Source organism: Panthera tigris, chromosome A1, assembly GCF_018350195.1.
Source record: "Panthera tigris isolate Pti1 chromosome A1, P.tigris_Pti1_mat1.1, whole genome shotgun sequence".
Lineage (NCBI taxonomy): Eukaryota > Metazoa > Chordata > Mammalia > Carnivora > Felidae > Panthera > Panthera tigris.
The window spans coordinates 167983584-167999367 of NC_056660.1; the positions used below are offsets into that span (position 1 = coordinate 167983584).

General features: G+C 37.9%; 1 protein-coding gene across 8 annotated transcripts in view; it reads left to right on the plus strand.

The window, feature by feature from the left end:
* Positions 1 to 15784, plus strand: part of FER (FER tyrosine kinase) — a 428416-nt gene that overhangs the window by 13533 nt on the left and 399099 nt on the right. For 4 of the 8 annotated variants that reach the window (XM_042990964.1, XM_042990931.1, XM_042990979.1 and 1 more), the window contains exons 1-2: positions 10912 to 11010; positions 12998 to 13143. The gene's annotated coding sequence lies outside the window, so the exon portion shown is untranslated. Of the gene's footprint in view, positions 1 to 10911; positions 11011 to 12997; positions 13144 to 15784 lie in introns of those variants that run through there. The other 4 variants (XM_042990938.1, XM_042990948.1, XM_042990943.1 and 1 more) reach the window with 1 other exon arrangement.

Below are 15784 nucleotides of genomic sequence, written 5' to 3' on the forward strand. Positions count from 1 at the left end.
CAGATTTGCCAGTTCGTTGGCGTATAATTTTTCATAGTATTCCCTGATAACTGCTTGTATTTCTGAGGGATTGGTTATAATAATCCCATTTTCATTCATGATTTTATCTATTTGGGTCATCTCCCTTTTCTTTTTGAGAGGCCTGGCTAGAGGTTTGTCAATTTTGTTTATTTTTTCAAAAAACCAACTCTTGGTTTCATTGATCTGCTCTACAGTTTTTTTAGCTTCTGTATTGTTTATTTCTGCTCTGATCTTTATTATTTCTCTTCTTCTGCTGGGTTTGGGGTGTCTTTGCTGTTCTGCTTCCATTTCCTTTAGGTATGCTGTTAGTTTTTGTATTTGGGATTTTTCTTGTTTCTTGAGATAGGCCTGGATTGCAATGTATTTTCCTCTCAGGACTGCCTTCACTGCATCCCAAAGTGTTTGGATTGTTGTATTTTCATTTTCATTTGTTTTCATGTATTTTTAAATTTCTTCTCTAATTGCCTGGTTGACCCATTCATTCTTTAGTAGGGTATTCTTTAACCTCCATGCTTTTGATGATTTTCCAGACTTTTTCTTGTGGTTGATTTCAAGTTTCATAGAATTTGTGGTCTGAAGGTGTGCATGGTATGATCTCAATTCTTGTATACTTATGAAGGGCTGTTTTGTGACCCAGTATGTGATCTATCTTGGAGAATGTTCCATTTGCACTTGAGAAGAAAGTATATTCTGTTGCATTGGGATACAGAGTTCTAAATATCTGTCAAGTCCATCTGATCCAATGTATCATTCAGGACCCTTGTTTATTGATCCTGTGGCTAGATGATCTATCCATTGTTGTAAGTGGGGTATTAAATAAATCCCCATGCAATTACCACATTCTTATCAATAAGGTTACTTAAGTTTGTGATTGTTTTATATATTTGGGGTGTCCTGTATTCGGCGCGTAGACATTTATAATTGTTAGCTCTTCCTGATGGATAGACCCTGTAATTATTATATAATGCCCTTCTTCCTCTCTTGTTACAGCCTTTCATTTAAAGTGTAGTTTGTCTGATATAAGTATGGCTACTCCAGCTTTCTTTTGAATTCCAGTAACATGATAGATAGTTCTGCATGCCCTCACTTTCAATCTGAAGGTATCTTCAGGTCTAAAATGAGTCTCTTGTAGACAGCCAATAGATGGGTCTTATTTTTTTATCCATTCTGATACCCTCTGTCTTTTGGTTGGAGCATTTAGTCCATTTACATTCATTGTTATTATAGAAAGATATGGGTTTAGAGTCATTGTGATATCTGTAGGTTTCATGCTTGTAGTGATGTCTCTGGTACTTTGTGGTCCTTGCAACATTTCACTCACAGAATCCCCCTTAGGATCTCTTGTGGGGCCGGTTTAGTGGTGATGAATTCCTTCAGTTTTTGTTTGTTTGGGAAAACCTTTCTCTCTCCTATTCTTAATGACAGGCTTGTTGGATAAAGGATTCTCAGCTGCATATTTTTCTGTTCTTCACATTGAAGATTTCCTGCCAATGCTTTCCGGCCTGCCAAGTTTCAGTAGATAGGTCTGCTGCTATCCTTATGTGTCTACCTTTGTAAGTTAGAGCCTGTTTATCCCTAACTGCTTTCAGAATTTTCTCTTTATCCTTGTATTTTGCCAGTTTCCTTATGATATGTCATGCAGAAGATTGAATCAAGTTATGTGTGAAGGGAGTTCTCTGTGCCTCTTGGATTTCAATGCCTTTTTCCTTCCCCAGATCAGGGAAGTTTTCAGCTATGATTTGTTCAAGTATACCTTCAGCCCCTTTCTCACTCTCTTCTTCTTCTGGAATTCCTATGATATGGATATTATTCTGTTTGATTGCATCACTTAGTTCTCTAATTCTCCCCTCATACTCCTGGTTTTTTTCCATCTCTTTTTTTCTCATATTCCTCTTTTTCTATAATTTTATCTTCTAATTCACCTATTCTCTCCTCTGCCTCTTCAATCCGAGCTGTGGTCACCTCCATTTTATTTTGCACCTCATTTATAGCTTTTTTTTATTTCCTCATGACTATTTCTTAGTCCCTTGTTCTCAGTAGCAATAGAATCTCTGCTGTCCTCTATACTTCAGCGATTAATTTTATGACTGTTATTCTAAATTCTTGTTCCGTTATATTGCTTAAATTGTTTTTGATCAATTTGTTAGCTGTCGCTACTTCCTGGAGTTTCTTTTGAGGAGAATTCTTCTGTTTTGTTATTTTGGATAGTCCCTACGGTGGTGCCCAATTGCAGGGCACTTCCCCTGTGCTGTCTGGAGTAACTTGTGTTGATGGGCGGGGCTGCAGTCGGACCTGATATCTGTCCCCAGCCCACTGCTGGGGCCATAGTCAGACTGGTGTATACCTTATCTTCCACTCTCCCAGGGGCAGGATTCACTGTAGAGTGGTGTGGCCCCTTTTTGGGCTACTTGCACACCGCCAGACTTGTGGTGCTTCTGTAATGGGACCTGGCGTATTAGCTGGTGTGGATCCGCAAGGTTCACAGGGGCAGGAGGGGCAGACTCAGCTCACTTTGCCTTCGGTGGTCCACTTCGGGAGGGGCCCTGAGGCACCGGGAGGGAGGCAGACCTGTCATATGGATGGATCCACAGAAGCACAGTGTTGGGTGTTTGCGCGGTGCAAGCAAGGTCGTTGACAGGAACTAGTTCCCTTCGGGATTTCGGCTGGGGGATAGGAGAGGGAGATGGTGCTTTCCAGCACCTTTGTCTTCCTGCATAGCTGAGTTCTGTCTTCCCGGGCTCAACAACTCTCTCTCCCAGCGTCCTCTCGCCCTTGCTGCTGAGAGCAGAGCTGTTGACTTTTAACATTCCAGATGTTAAGTCCTGCTGGCTGTCAGAATTCACAGAGTCTGGCCCCTCTGCTTTTGCAAGTCAGACTCGGGGGCTCTGCCTCGCTGGACGGGCTGCCCCTCTACTGCCCCGGCTCCCCCTGCAGTCCGTGTCGTGAGCACTGCCTCTTCGCCCTTCCTACCCTCTTCCGTGGGCCTCTTGTCTACGCTTGGCTCCAGCGAGTCCGTTCTGCTAGTCTTCTGGTGGTTTTCTGGGTTATTTAGGCAGGTGTGGGTGGAATCTAAGTGATCAGCAGGATGAGTTGAGCCCAGCACCCTCCTATGCTGTCATCTTCTCCTTTTTTCCTTCTTTAGGATGGCCCTGATTGCTATATACTTCCCTTTTTTGCTCACCTTTGCTGCTTCCCAGAGGTTTTAGACTGTCGTGTTTTCATTATCATTAGCTTCCATGCACTTTTTAATTTCCTCTTTAATTTCTTGGTTAACCCTGTTCATTCTTTAATAGGATGTTTTTTAATCTCCAAGTCTTTATGGTCTTTCTAAAAATTTTCTTGCAGTTGATTTCAAGTTTCATAGTGTTGTGATCTGAAAATATGAAAGATATGATCTTGATCTTTTTGTACTTGCTGAGGGCAATTTGTTACACCGTATGTGATTTATTGTGGAGAATGTTCCATGTGTACTTGAGAAGAATATTTATTCTGCTGCTTTAGGAAAAATGTTCTGAATATATCTGTTAAATCCATCCAGTCCAGTGTGGTATTCAAAGCCATTGTTTCCTTGCAGGGTGTTGAAGGCCTAGAATTACTGTACTATTATCATTGACTTTATGTCTGTGATTAATTGATTTATGTGTTTGAGAACTGCCATGTTGGGACATAAATATGGCTACTCCAGCTTTCTTCTCATGACCATTAGCATGATAGATGGTTCTCCATCCCCTTACTTGCAATCTGCAGGTGTCTTTAGGTCTAAAATGAGTTCTCTTGTAAGCAGCATATAGATGGGTCTTGTTTTTTTTTTTTTCTTTATCCATTTTGATACCCTATGTCTTTTGATTGGAGATTTAGTCCATTTACATTTAGAGTGAATACTGAAAGATACCAATTTAGTGCCATCATGCTGTCTGTAGAGTTGGTGTTTCTGGTGATGTTCTCTGGTCCTTTCTAGTCTTTGTTGCTTTTGGGGTTTTTTTGTTTTGTCTTTTCTCCACTTGAGGAGTCCCCCTTAAAATTTCTTGCAGGGCTGGTTTGGTGGTCACGAATTCCTTTAGTTTTTGTTTGTCTGGGAAACTCTTTATCTCTCCTTGTATTTTGAATGTACTGTCCCAAAGTGCTGCAGTCTCCCCCTTTCTCTTTCTCTCTCTGTCCCCTCTCTCTGCAAAAATGACTGTTTACCCTCCCTGGCTTTTCTCTTCCCTGGTTCACCTTTTTATCTTTGTCCTCTCTTTGCAAAAATGGCTGTCTACCCTCCACAGCTTTTGTGTTCCCCAGTTCACCTCTCCACACCATGTACCTGCTGAGTTCTGTGGCTCAAGTTATGCAGATTGTTTTGTTAATCCTCAGATCAGTTTCCTAGGTGTTCAAGATGGTTTGGTCCTGATCTAGCTGCGTTTCAGGGACGAGACAAGCTCTGGTTCTCCTGGGCTGTTCCACCATCTTAACCCCTCTTTCTCCTCTTGAACATTTTAACCTCCAAGGTAGAAACAATATCTGTCAGAAAAAGTTTTTGAGTAAATTACATGGATTCAGATACTGATATAGGGGAGGGACATTAATGTTTGCTTGGTGGCTGCTGTGAGTACATACACTTTTTATGTACTTGTTTTGATTTTCTTGACAACTCTATATTGGATAGCTTGTATATTCTTTTTGTGATCTGGAACCAATGTTGGGTCACATCCTTTATCCTAGGAGAGCCAGGTATAAAAGTGTTTACTGGGGTTTGAACTTAGTTCTTTCATATGCTAAACCTGAAGTGAATGCAAATGCTAAATGTCTAAATATAGTAAACCATTAGTAATCCTGGTTTTAACTATAACAGTTTCAACTATCTGGGAGTGATTCTAAAGGTCCATGTTGAAATATTTGCGGCTTTGCTGTTATGAATTCTTATTGGAAGTGAGATCCCAAGATATCTGTGACTCTAGCTACCTGCCCAATGTTCACATCTTGTCTTGCTTTATTTTCTGTTGGAGGTTGTCCTATTGTAAAAAAAAAAAAAAAAAAAAAAAAAAAAAAAAAAATTCTGAAAGAGAAATTTAGCTGTTAGAAATGAAGAAAAAGAAAAGAAGTCTAAGAAAGTAGTGGATATTAGCCAGAAAGTAGTTATTTTTGAATATGTATAAAAATGGAATGTTGAATCCAGTGAGTCTTTTACCTGGTTGTGAGTCAATCCACTACACCTTCTAGGGAAACGAAAGTTGCCTTGTGCAACTGAGTGTTCTGGCTCTGTCAAAAATTCTCATAATTTTAGGGGTACCTGGGTAGTTCAGTTGGTTGAGTGTCTTACTTTAGATTTTCGGCTCAGGTCATGATTTCACTTTCCTGGAGTGAGCCCCACATTGGGCTCTGCACTGACAGCAAGGAGCCTGCTTGCAATTCTCTGTCTCCCTCTTTCACTGTCTCTGCCCCTTCTGTGCCTGCATGCATTCTCTCTCTCAAAATAAACATTTAAAAAAAATTTCATTTTTTTTAGACAGATTTCTTGAAAATATCAGGGATCTTAAGTTCATAAATTCTTTTCCACTTCCGTTCTCTCTCACCCTTAATAATATTTGAAAGAGATTTGACTGTTTATAAATAGCTGTTACTTTTTGGAAGTTGATGTGGTTCTTACAAATATCTTCAAATATTAACATAAACAGCAGTATTGTCACATATAAGATAGGTGTCCTTTTCTGAGTTTCACAATTAATTATTACACAATAGTAGCTAGACCTTGGTGATGGCCTCTTTCTAAAGTTCTGATTTCCTATTTGTGTTTTGGAGCCTAATTTACCCTAAGACTGGAGCTGGCATTCTAGCATCGAAGTGGCTTGGCTTAGAGACACTTGCTATTATATATAGTAATATAGTTGTTGGAGGAGGATGAAGGTGGTGGAGAAATAGACATGTCCTCAAGTTGGCCTACATTATAAAAATAATTCTGAAATGTTTCATGTAACACAAGAGGTGGGTTGTGCAGGAATGGGACAGAGAGCAGGGGGCCATGTGACTCTTCCTTTTTTGGTCATGTAACAAATGTTAATAGAATACTCACTCCATGGGTATTCATGGCTCCATGATAATTATAAAGTAGGGAGAAGTTTCAGACTGTTTTCCTGAAAGACAGTATCATGTAGTGGAAAGAGCTTGCATATTAGAAGCAGATCTGCTTGGGGTTGAATCTATACTACCAGTAATTTGTTGTATGAATTTAGGCAAATAACTTAATTCTTACAGATTTATAGCTTATAGCTTTTTTCGCATGAAAACTCAATATCAGTTTCATCTGATAACTGATAAAAATATTAAATTTTTCAATTGCTTTCAGTTGCATGAGTTCAATACCCTACTCTTATTAGCTTAGCCACTGGCTCAAAAAGTAGAACACTAGTGTACTTTCTTTAGATGTAGATGGATTCAAAGGCTCAAACAATGGCCTTAGGACATACTCAGTGGCTTTCTGTTGTATTGGATATACTTTCAGGTAGACTTTCTTTATGTGGAGCCCTCTGATAGATCCAGGCTTACATTCTTTTACTTTAGAAGGACCAACATAAAAAGCATTTCTCTTACTCATAGTTTTTATATAAGTCCTGGGATTACATCTCATTGTATGAATTGCGTGATGTTTTCATCCTTGATCCTGTGGTCAGAGGGATAGTAGAGGCCAGATCTGGATCAGGTACTAACTACTGGAACTGGGAATAGGAAGTATTGGCCAGTCACATGATCTGAATCATGTGGACTGAGGTCACTGAAAGAAAAAGACTACAGTGTGACCATGGGAAGGGGCAGTGGATGTTGGGCAGGCATAACCAAAATGTTCACTATAATCTTACCAATGTGCATACATGTCTTTCTGCACCTATACAACCTTGAAAAAAAGCCCGCACCTGACTTAATGTAAAATTTTCACTTACAACTTCCAATGCATTTACCATCTGCTCCCCAACAAAAGAAGGCAAGTCAAAGACTCATTTAAATACTGCATCTAAGTTTAAGTCTAAGATCTCTGGGTAATTTCTCTCAGTCGTTTTTGAATAGATAGCCTTATGGTCTAGGAACTGGTTACATGATAAATATAACTAGTTGTAATAAAGTCTGTGTTCATTGTAGAAAGAATATAGCATAAAGACAATAAAAACTGTCAATTAGAAAAGAGAAAAAAGAAGAAACAACCCACAATCCATACTATGTGCATATTTCATTGGATAGGTATGGCAAGGACTCTTTGCCTGGCAGTGGAGGAAGATTTTTGATTAGCCGATATGGCTATCTCTGCTTCTACCACCCAGGATGGTCTTCTTTGTTTTCTTTCCTCCTAGTTACAGCCAAGATGAATATTGAGAGAGATTCCTGTACTGGGGACTGCATTGCCTCAATAGCTCACTTTCTGTTGATGAGGTGTTGGGGTCCCAGGAACCATCTTAGGGGCTAAGCAGTAACAAATCTTTGTTGGGAGTTTCTTAGGCAATAAAACTCTTCATAAACATAGTGTTTTATTTATTTTCATTTGATCACCTTCTCCCAAATACCCAAAGTCTGATCCTAGTCTGTGAATCAGATCATCTTCTGGTATGCCTCTGAACAATTTGTGCATCACGGTAACCCAGTGATTCTACAACATGGAGCAATTCTTACCTTAGGGTACATTTGGCACTGTCTGCAGATATCTTTGTTGTCATAACGGAAGGCTGGGACTGGGGAAGTAGGTAGATGTTGCTAGCATCTAGTAGGTAGAGCCCAAGAACACTGTTAAACATGCTCTAATGGATAGGATAGCCTCTAACAACGAGAATTTCCAGTTCAAAATGACAGTAGTACTGAGGTTAAGAAACCACGAATATCCTAGGCTTCTCAATTTCCTTGTTGGCTTCTCTTTCTAGCCATTGAGAGCAGCTTCTCTAGGTAATAGTGCAGAGGTGATTTGTCCCTGCTCGCAGACTATTTCACAGTGCATAGTTCTTTATAATGGGTAAATATCTTCTTTGCTAGGATGCTTGGGAGGAGCCTGGAGCATTAGGTTTCTCTCATATTTTGGGGCACCTGGCTGGCTTAGTCGGTAGAGCATTGAAGTTTTGATCTTTGGATTGTTTGTTTGAGCCTCATGAGATATTTTAAAAATTAAAAATAAATGTTTTTTTAAAAAAAGGGCTTCTCATATTTTGTTTTTGTGTGGTTAAAGACTCTAATTTTAGTTTAGGGATATTTAGTTTTCATCCCTGTAAATTATAAGATTATCAGCCATCTTGGATTTATAATGAAAGACTGAAAAGATTTTCTTTTATAAAGACCACTCAAAGTGTGCTTCTCTTTTGAATGACCTTACTGAAGACTGTTGCACAGTTGGCAATATACTATCATCCCAACATTTTTTTACTAAGTATCCTGTAGTTCCATCCTTAGTAGGTGCATAGTCCGATTTTACAAGAGGTGCCAATTTACCAGTTGCTTTTCTTATTAAGGATTTCTGACTTCTCATTCTACAGTAGAGGAATACCAAATACCCTTCACTTTCTGTTATTGACTCAGTTCCACAGTTCAGGGCTGTCAATTGTAGTGCCTGATTTCTGGCATGACTTTTATATTTGTCAGGCTTCTTTTAGATTGCAGTGGTAGAAACCTAGTTAAAAAAAAATTAATCCTTCCCATATCTGTAAGTGGCACTTCCATCCTTATTTTTGCTCAGACCTCCAACCTTGACTCTTTTTCTTTTGTTTCCCACCAACAATCTTTCAGCATATTCTGTTGGCTTCAAAATATGAAATCTGACCAACTGCTCACCACTTCTTTTTGGGGTTCACTCTGGTTCAACACCATCCTCTCTTTCCTTCTATGTAACTCCTAACAAGGCTCCCTCCTACTACTTTTGTTTTCATAATGTTAGCCTCAGAATATTAGTAAGAGGCCAATTAGTAATTAGTGATATTGTACTAATATTAGTATAATTTCTTTGCTCAGAATCTTGCAGTGGCTTCCCATGTAACTTCAGAGTACAGGCTCAAGTCCTCAAAATGAGCTAGTGTTTTTGTGGTCTTGCTCTCCCTCCCTAATGCAGGACTTTTGTCTGAACTCAGATTTTTCTGTTGTCTCTTCTATGCAGGCCTCTTGCTCATCTTTAAATAAGTTCTTTGCAGTTAGCATTTCCCTGGCCTGGAATGCTCTTCTCCAGATGTCCATATGACCTACTTCCTTTTCTCCCTTAGGTCCTGGCTCAAATATCACTTTATGCTTAAAGTCTTTGATAACCAACATCAGTTTGAAATCGCCTACCTGCCCTTTATGTCTTATTACTTTTTCCTTCTTTTTCTTTATAACAGTTGTCAACACTTTATGCTATGTGTTTTATGTATTTATTTTGTATTTTATTTCTTCTGTAGAATACAATCTCCACGAGGGCAGGAGTTTTTGTCTGAGATATTTTGTAGGAAAGTGCATGGCACATAACTTAGTAGGCTCTCAGCAAATACTTGTTGAATGAATTAATAAATTAAAAAAAATAATTTGTTGCCTCATGTAGCTGTTAAGTCTGAAACACTGGTGGGACTGAAATTACCCTGCAGAGGTGAGAGATTATTCATTAAGCAAATCTCTCCAGGGGAGAATGGGGAAGTGTCTTTGGTTTAGTACCCTAGAATACAAGTAAATATAAATTAAAAAAAAAATAAGGTAACAAAGGAAATATAAGAAGAAAAAAAAAAGGAATATAGGTGAATATCTTTCAGGGAAGGGATGGAGAGAGCTTTATTTCTCCAAAGCTCATTGGAAGTCTTAATCTTTAGGGAGACACGATCTTTAGCTTCCAAGGCTGGTTGTTGTGCAATTATCCCTGTAGTAACTTTTGCTCAGAAGTCTCTGATTGCGCAGGAACATGAGAAATCCAGAGAGAATTGTTTCTCAACAGTAATTCTAAAGTTCTAGCAGCTACATCTATTCACATCTGAATTCACCAGAACAAAGGTGTAATTAGATCTAGGGACAAAATATTTTCAGAACTTTCATTCTCTTTCTGTCTCTTGGCTTTTGTCTTCTCTGGGTTGGCTCTCTGGTGAGTGGGTACTTACCGTGTTCTTTCAGTTCAGCAACCTCAGCCAAAAGAGAACTTTCTAATTAGTTCTGGCAAAATTTTGGGGAGTTTTAGTTGTCTAATTGGGTCATGTACCCATTCCTGAACTACTGCTTGGGGAAGGATATATGCTGACTTTCCAGGCCTGGGTTATGCACATATTCTAGGAACTTTGTGCTTATTTTAGGAATCTGAGAGTGGGAATGATTAGTGTCACTCAAACTACATGAATTGAAGATAAGAGAAGGGTAGTTCAACAGAAGAAAATTGAGATGCTGCTACCAAAAGAAGGGGAGTAAAAAACAACATAAGTCTGTCACTTGTATGCACATGCAACTCAAACTCATTAAGAAACAATTTAGAATCTTATATATAGGCATTACTGCCATATCTATTTAGATGCCTAAGACACAAAATTTAAGAAGGTACTGGCTTTCAGTGTCATGCAGCTACAGGGTGGCTCTTGTATGACCCTGAGAGTGAAAGTCTCTGTTGATTGTGCACCCTAGACACCCCTCATACCTCACTGTAGTCCTAGTCATGAAGAGAAGCCTATTTAAGGAATAGAAACTATATTTTTACTATGAATGTGAGTTAAAGATGGTGGCCTATGCCGTTGGGGAAGTTGGTGAGGAAGATTAAGGTACACTACAAAGTAGTAATTGTGCATTTTCAATTTGTCTATAGAAATCTTTTTTTAAAAGTTTATTTCTATTTATTTTGAGAGAGAGAGAAGGAGACAGAATCCCAAGCAGGCTCTGTGCTATCAGCACAGAGCCCGATGTGGGGCTTGAAGTCACAAACCATGAGATCATGACCTGAGCTGAAATCAAGAGTGAAGACACTTAACTGACTGAGCCACCCATGCGCCACAAACTTGTCTATAGAAATCTTTGCTGAGTTCTGATGAGGATGGTAATATCTTTGAGGTAACACAAGGAACATACTTTTTGTCCATAGGTTTATAATAAGTTCAAAGAAAGAAATGTTGCATTTAGAAATGCTACCAAGGAAGTTGTTACTTATTTTTTAATCAAAATGATTTCAATATCAACTGGAAAATAGGTTTTTTTTTTCATTGAAAAATAAAAATTACAGACATGAGTTGAGTTGGAGACTGAGACGTAAATAATATGTGGCTGCTTTGACTAGCTTCCTTGAACAGGACAATTGATACTGCTGAGTGTTGGGCATGAAACCTTAGTTGAATAATTGTCTTTCTTGTCCTTACATCTTTGAAAATAACTGTTTCTCTATTATAGTGAAAGACCAAATCATGAAATTCTAGGTAATTCTCAACTATCTTTGCTGATTGAGAAGTGGCTAAAAAAAATTAAAATTAAGTGGATTGTCCAGTAATTTTGCAGTCTGTCTCTGGAGTGGAATTTAGATAACATATATAATATGTACATTTAAGTATACACTCATACATTTTGTTCTTTGGAAATATTTATAAGTAACACTGTTTACTGTGTCTAAGGGGTTTAATTGAAGATATGCTATTGATAGCAGTATAAAAGAGAAGAATGATTAAAATTTTCATTTAAGTATCATTTGAAGTCATGAATTCTGTCATTTAATGTAGAAACTCTTGTCAAAGCCTCACATTACACCAAAGTGCAGAAGTCAGGGAAAGCCATAATTTAGTTTGGAATTTCATTGATTCAGTACTCGCTTGTTTGGTGGCTGTAGTGTTCCATGTATTATGTGGGATGCTGGTCGTATTAAGATAATAATCCCTGTCCCTGATCTTGTCACAGTTTAATGGAAGAAGTGGGATGTAATAATACTCTCGTTATGTGCAGATTAGATTTCCCAGTTCTAGCTTTGAGAACCTTGCCCAATCTAGAGGAGAAGAAATGCTTGCCTGGGGGGCTAAGAAGGAACTCTTTGGAAATAAGTAAAAAGCATAGAAGAGTAGGAGACTTGGAAGATACTCTGACACATTACTCCTGACCAGGAGGAGTAATCTTATTGCTAACCTCCATGAAATATCCTCTGATTCTTGTGAAAGTCAAAGATGTAGGGGAAATGACAGGAAACAGAATAGGCAAACAAAAAAAGAAGAGTTTGAAAGAAGGGGAGAGCTTCGTTTATAACCAAGAAGTCAAGATTAGAGACACAAGGGCTTGAGTTAAAAAATGAGAAACTGTGACAGAGCTATAAACAGCATACATTGCCATCAATGATAAAGAAGAGAACAGCTTAGAAATTCTTATAGTTTCAAGGGTTGAGAGAACAGCTGATGGAAGAATCAGGATTTGGTATACTCATATTAGAGACAATATGTGTTTACTGGGAGAATCTTTCCTAAACCTTCCCAGCTTTTGAGAGTTTTTCTTACATCATTAATTACTTCCTTAGGCTGTAATAGAATATATTTTAAAATGTTTGTTTATTTTTGAGAGAGACAGGAGAGGGGTAGAGAGCGTGGGAGAGAGGCAGTCCAAGCAGGCACGTTGCCATCAGCACAGAGCCCGACATGGGGCTCTATCTCATGAACCATGAGATCATGACCTGAGCTGAAATCAAGAGTTGGAAGCTCAACCAACTGAGCCACCCAGGTGCCCCTAGGTTGTAATAGTATTTTAAGAAATGTGATTACTTGCTTCTTTTGACATGCTTCAAACTTGAAATTAGTTTTATGCTGTAAAAATGGAGAAAAACATGAATTACCTATTGAAAACTGAGGGAATAGGTTATAGGAGAAAGTAAGGCGTTACTCATTGAAAAAGTTATGGAAAGGGGAGAGAGTAAACAGGGTAGATAAGCTAGGTAAGTATAGCATTCTTAATGTGGTGACTCTGATACACTGTCACAATTAAATTCCAATAGTAGCCTACTATACTCTATGTGTACATTTTTACCTTTTCCTCTGTAGTTAACATTTCTGACTCCTTGAATTTCTTCTTGCAGCTCATGTTTTCTGGCCAGACTTATGGTCATTCCCGTGAGACTTCACTGCACATTTTCTCAAGTGTGTTCCTCATCCCTAATGTGTAATCCTTCAACATGGACCTGCTACTTTAGCTAAGATATGACCAGCAATGAATAGTAGTAAGGTAGGAGTACTTTACTCTTCTTAGTGAATTGCTAAAAACTGAAACTGTGAAACAGTTTTGACTTGTCTTGATTTTGTAGTATTTGTGTTAGATTATTGTACCTAGGCAATCATTTTATATTTATGTTGTTTTTTGCTTGTCATTTATCCTACAGAATTTTATCTCATTTGTGATGTAATTATTATTTTTTTCAACTAACATTTACAATCAGCAGAATCCCAGTCTATATCTTTTTGCAGCCTGTATGTCCACTAGTCCTATATTTTCAAGCACCTGGCACCAAGCTCAATATATCTTATTTTCTTCTCAAACAGTTGCTCTTCCTTCTGGTTTCTGTATTTCCATTAATAGCATTATTAATTCCATTGTTTAACACAGTCCTATATTCATTTATTATTTCATTCATTTGTTTGATGTACATTGACAGGCTTCTGTTAAGTAGTAGACAGGTTGCTGCTTCTGTGGGTATGATGATGAATAAGCTGCATATTCCATCCTTATAGCTTATATTTTAAAGGAGTGGGGACAGGCTTAAAAATGAACTGACAAAATAAAAATTAATTGTAATACACTTTTTTGAAGGAAAGCAAAAATCAGATAATTTGGAGATAAGGAAGTAGGAGCTGCCTTAGATAGGGTGGTCACAAAAGGAGTTGATATTTAAGATTCACCTGTATATGAGAAGGAGCTATTTCCAGAGTAGGTGATGTGTGTATATGTGTATGGTGTTTTTGATGTGGAAAGCATTCTCATGAGAAAGAATAGCGAAGTGAAATGTCAGGCAGAGAAAGGAAATATGGTATGTTCTCACTTATATGTGAAATCTTAAAAAGCCTAAACTCATAGAAATAGAGTTAGAATGGTGGTTGCCAAGAGCTGAGGAATAGGGACAATGGGGAGATGCTGGTCAAATGGTACAAACTCTCAGCTATAAGATAAATAATATCTGGGGATATAATGTACAACATGGTGAGTATAATTAACAGTACTGTATTATATGCTTGGAATTTGTTAAGAGAGTCGGTCTTAAATGTTATCACCACACCACACACACACACACACACACACACATACACACACACACACTCATAATTATGTGAAGAGATGGAGATGTTAACTAACTTTATTGTGGCAATTATTTTGGACTTTATACATATATCTAATCATCACATTGTACACCTTCAACTTACATGTTATATGTCAATAATATCTCAGTAAAGCTGGAGGTGATGGAGGGAATAAGGGATTAGTGGGTACAAAGACTTTGGAGCAGGAGAATTGGTGAGTTTGAGGAACAGAAAAAAACCCCAGTGTGGCTGAATTAGTGAGGGAGGCAGAGATGGGTAGGAAGAGGTTATAGAAATATGCAGGGCTTTGAAGGGTTTGGAAAGAAGTTTGTATTTTATTTTAAATGATATCATCGTTTGAGCTGCTGTGTGAGGAATGGGCCGGCCTGGTGAAAGTGAAAGGTGGCAGTTTTAGTTGCTGAGGTGAATAGTAGTGGCTTGATAAGGTGCTAGCAGCATGAGACAGAGAGATGGATGGATTTGAAATGGATCTGAATCGGAATGTATGGGACTTTGAATAATTTGGGTGTGGAAACAGAACATTCTGAAGATGACTCCAAGATTTTTGGGTTTTGAGCAACTGGGTGGATGCTGGCATCTTGTCCAGAAATCTTTTAGATAACTATCTTTACCATTATGTCAAAGATTGGTTCTTTCACTGAAAGGGAAATTAATTGTAATGTTAGAAATAATGTTAGTGCTGGAAATAAAACCATCTGGCAAATTTGTAATATGTACTGCTTAATACTTTGTTTTGCTTTTTCCCCTGAAATTTAATTTATATGAGTTTTTGTTTTTATTTTATTTCTTTTATTAGTAGTTCAGTCTTTTTTGTTTTTTGTAAAGACTTTTTAATATATTTTGAAAGAGAGGAATTACTATTTATTGTTTGTGTTTTATGTGACAGGCTTTTGGCTAGCTGTTTTAAATACTTTATTTTATCCTTACAGTAGACCATTGAGGTTTTCTACTTTGCATATGGTTACCCTTTGAGTTCTAGAGCTGAGAAGAGTTGTAGAATAAGGGAAATATGTAGATGGAAGGATCTTAAAGATCATCTACTTCCTCCTCTTTCAGCGGAGACCTGGAGAGGTTCTGTGACCTGCCCACGATCACACAGCTGGTTTTCACATTTGCTGAGACCAGTGCTGCTTATACTCCTTATGTTTCAGTCCAGCTGGCCTCCCCTCATGCTATCTTCCTGTTCCTTCAGCATTTCATAATGAAAATGTTGAGTGCTGTAGAACAGTGGAAGATATAGGCAGTGTGCACCCATATTACCTTTCTTATATATTCACTCACTGTTGAAATTTTGCCACTTTTTCTCTCTTTATATATTATATATTTTTAAAATCATTTGAAACTGTACTGGAGAGATTATAATATACAGTTTTTAGTATGCATATCTTACATGGGAACGTGGATAATTTCTTGCATGTTCATAATATTAATATCACAAATGAGAAAGTTAACATTATTTAAAAATATGTTTAATATAATGGTCCTTATTCAGATCTCCCCACTTGTCCCTAAAACTTTTTCCTAAATTTATGAATCTAGGATTCAATCAGGTT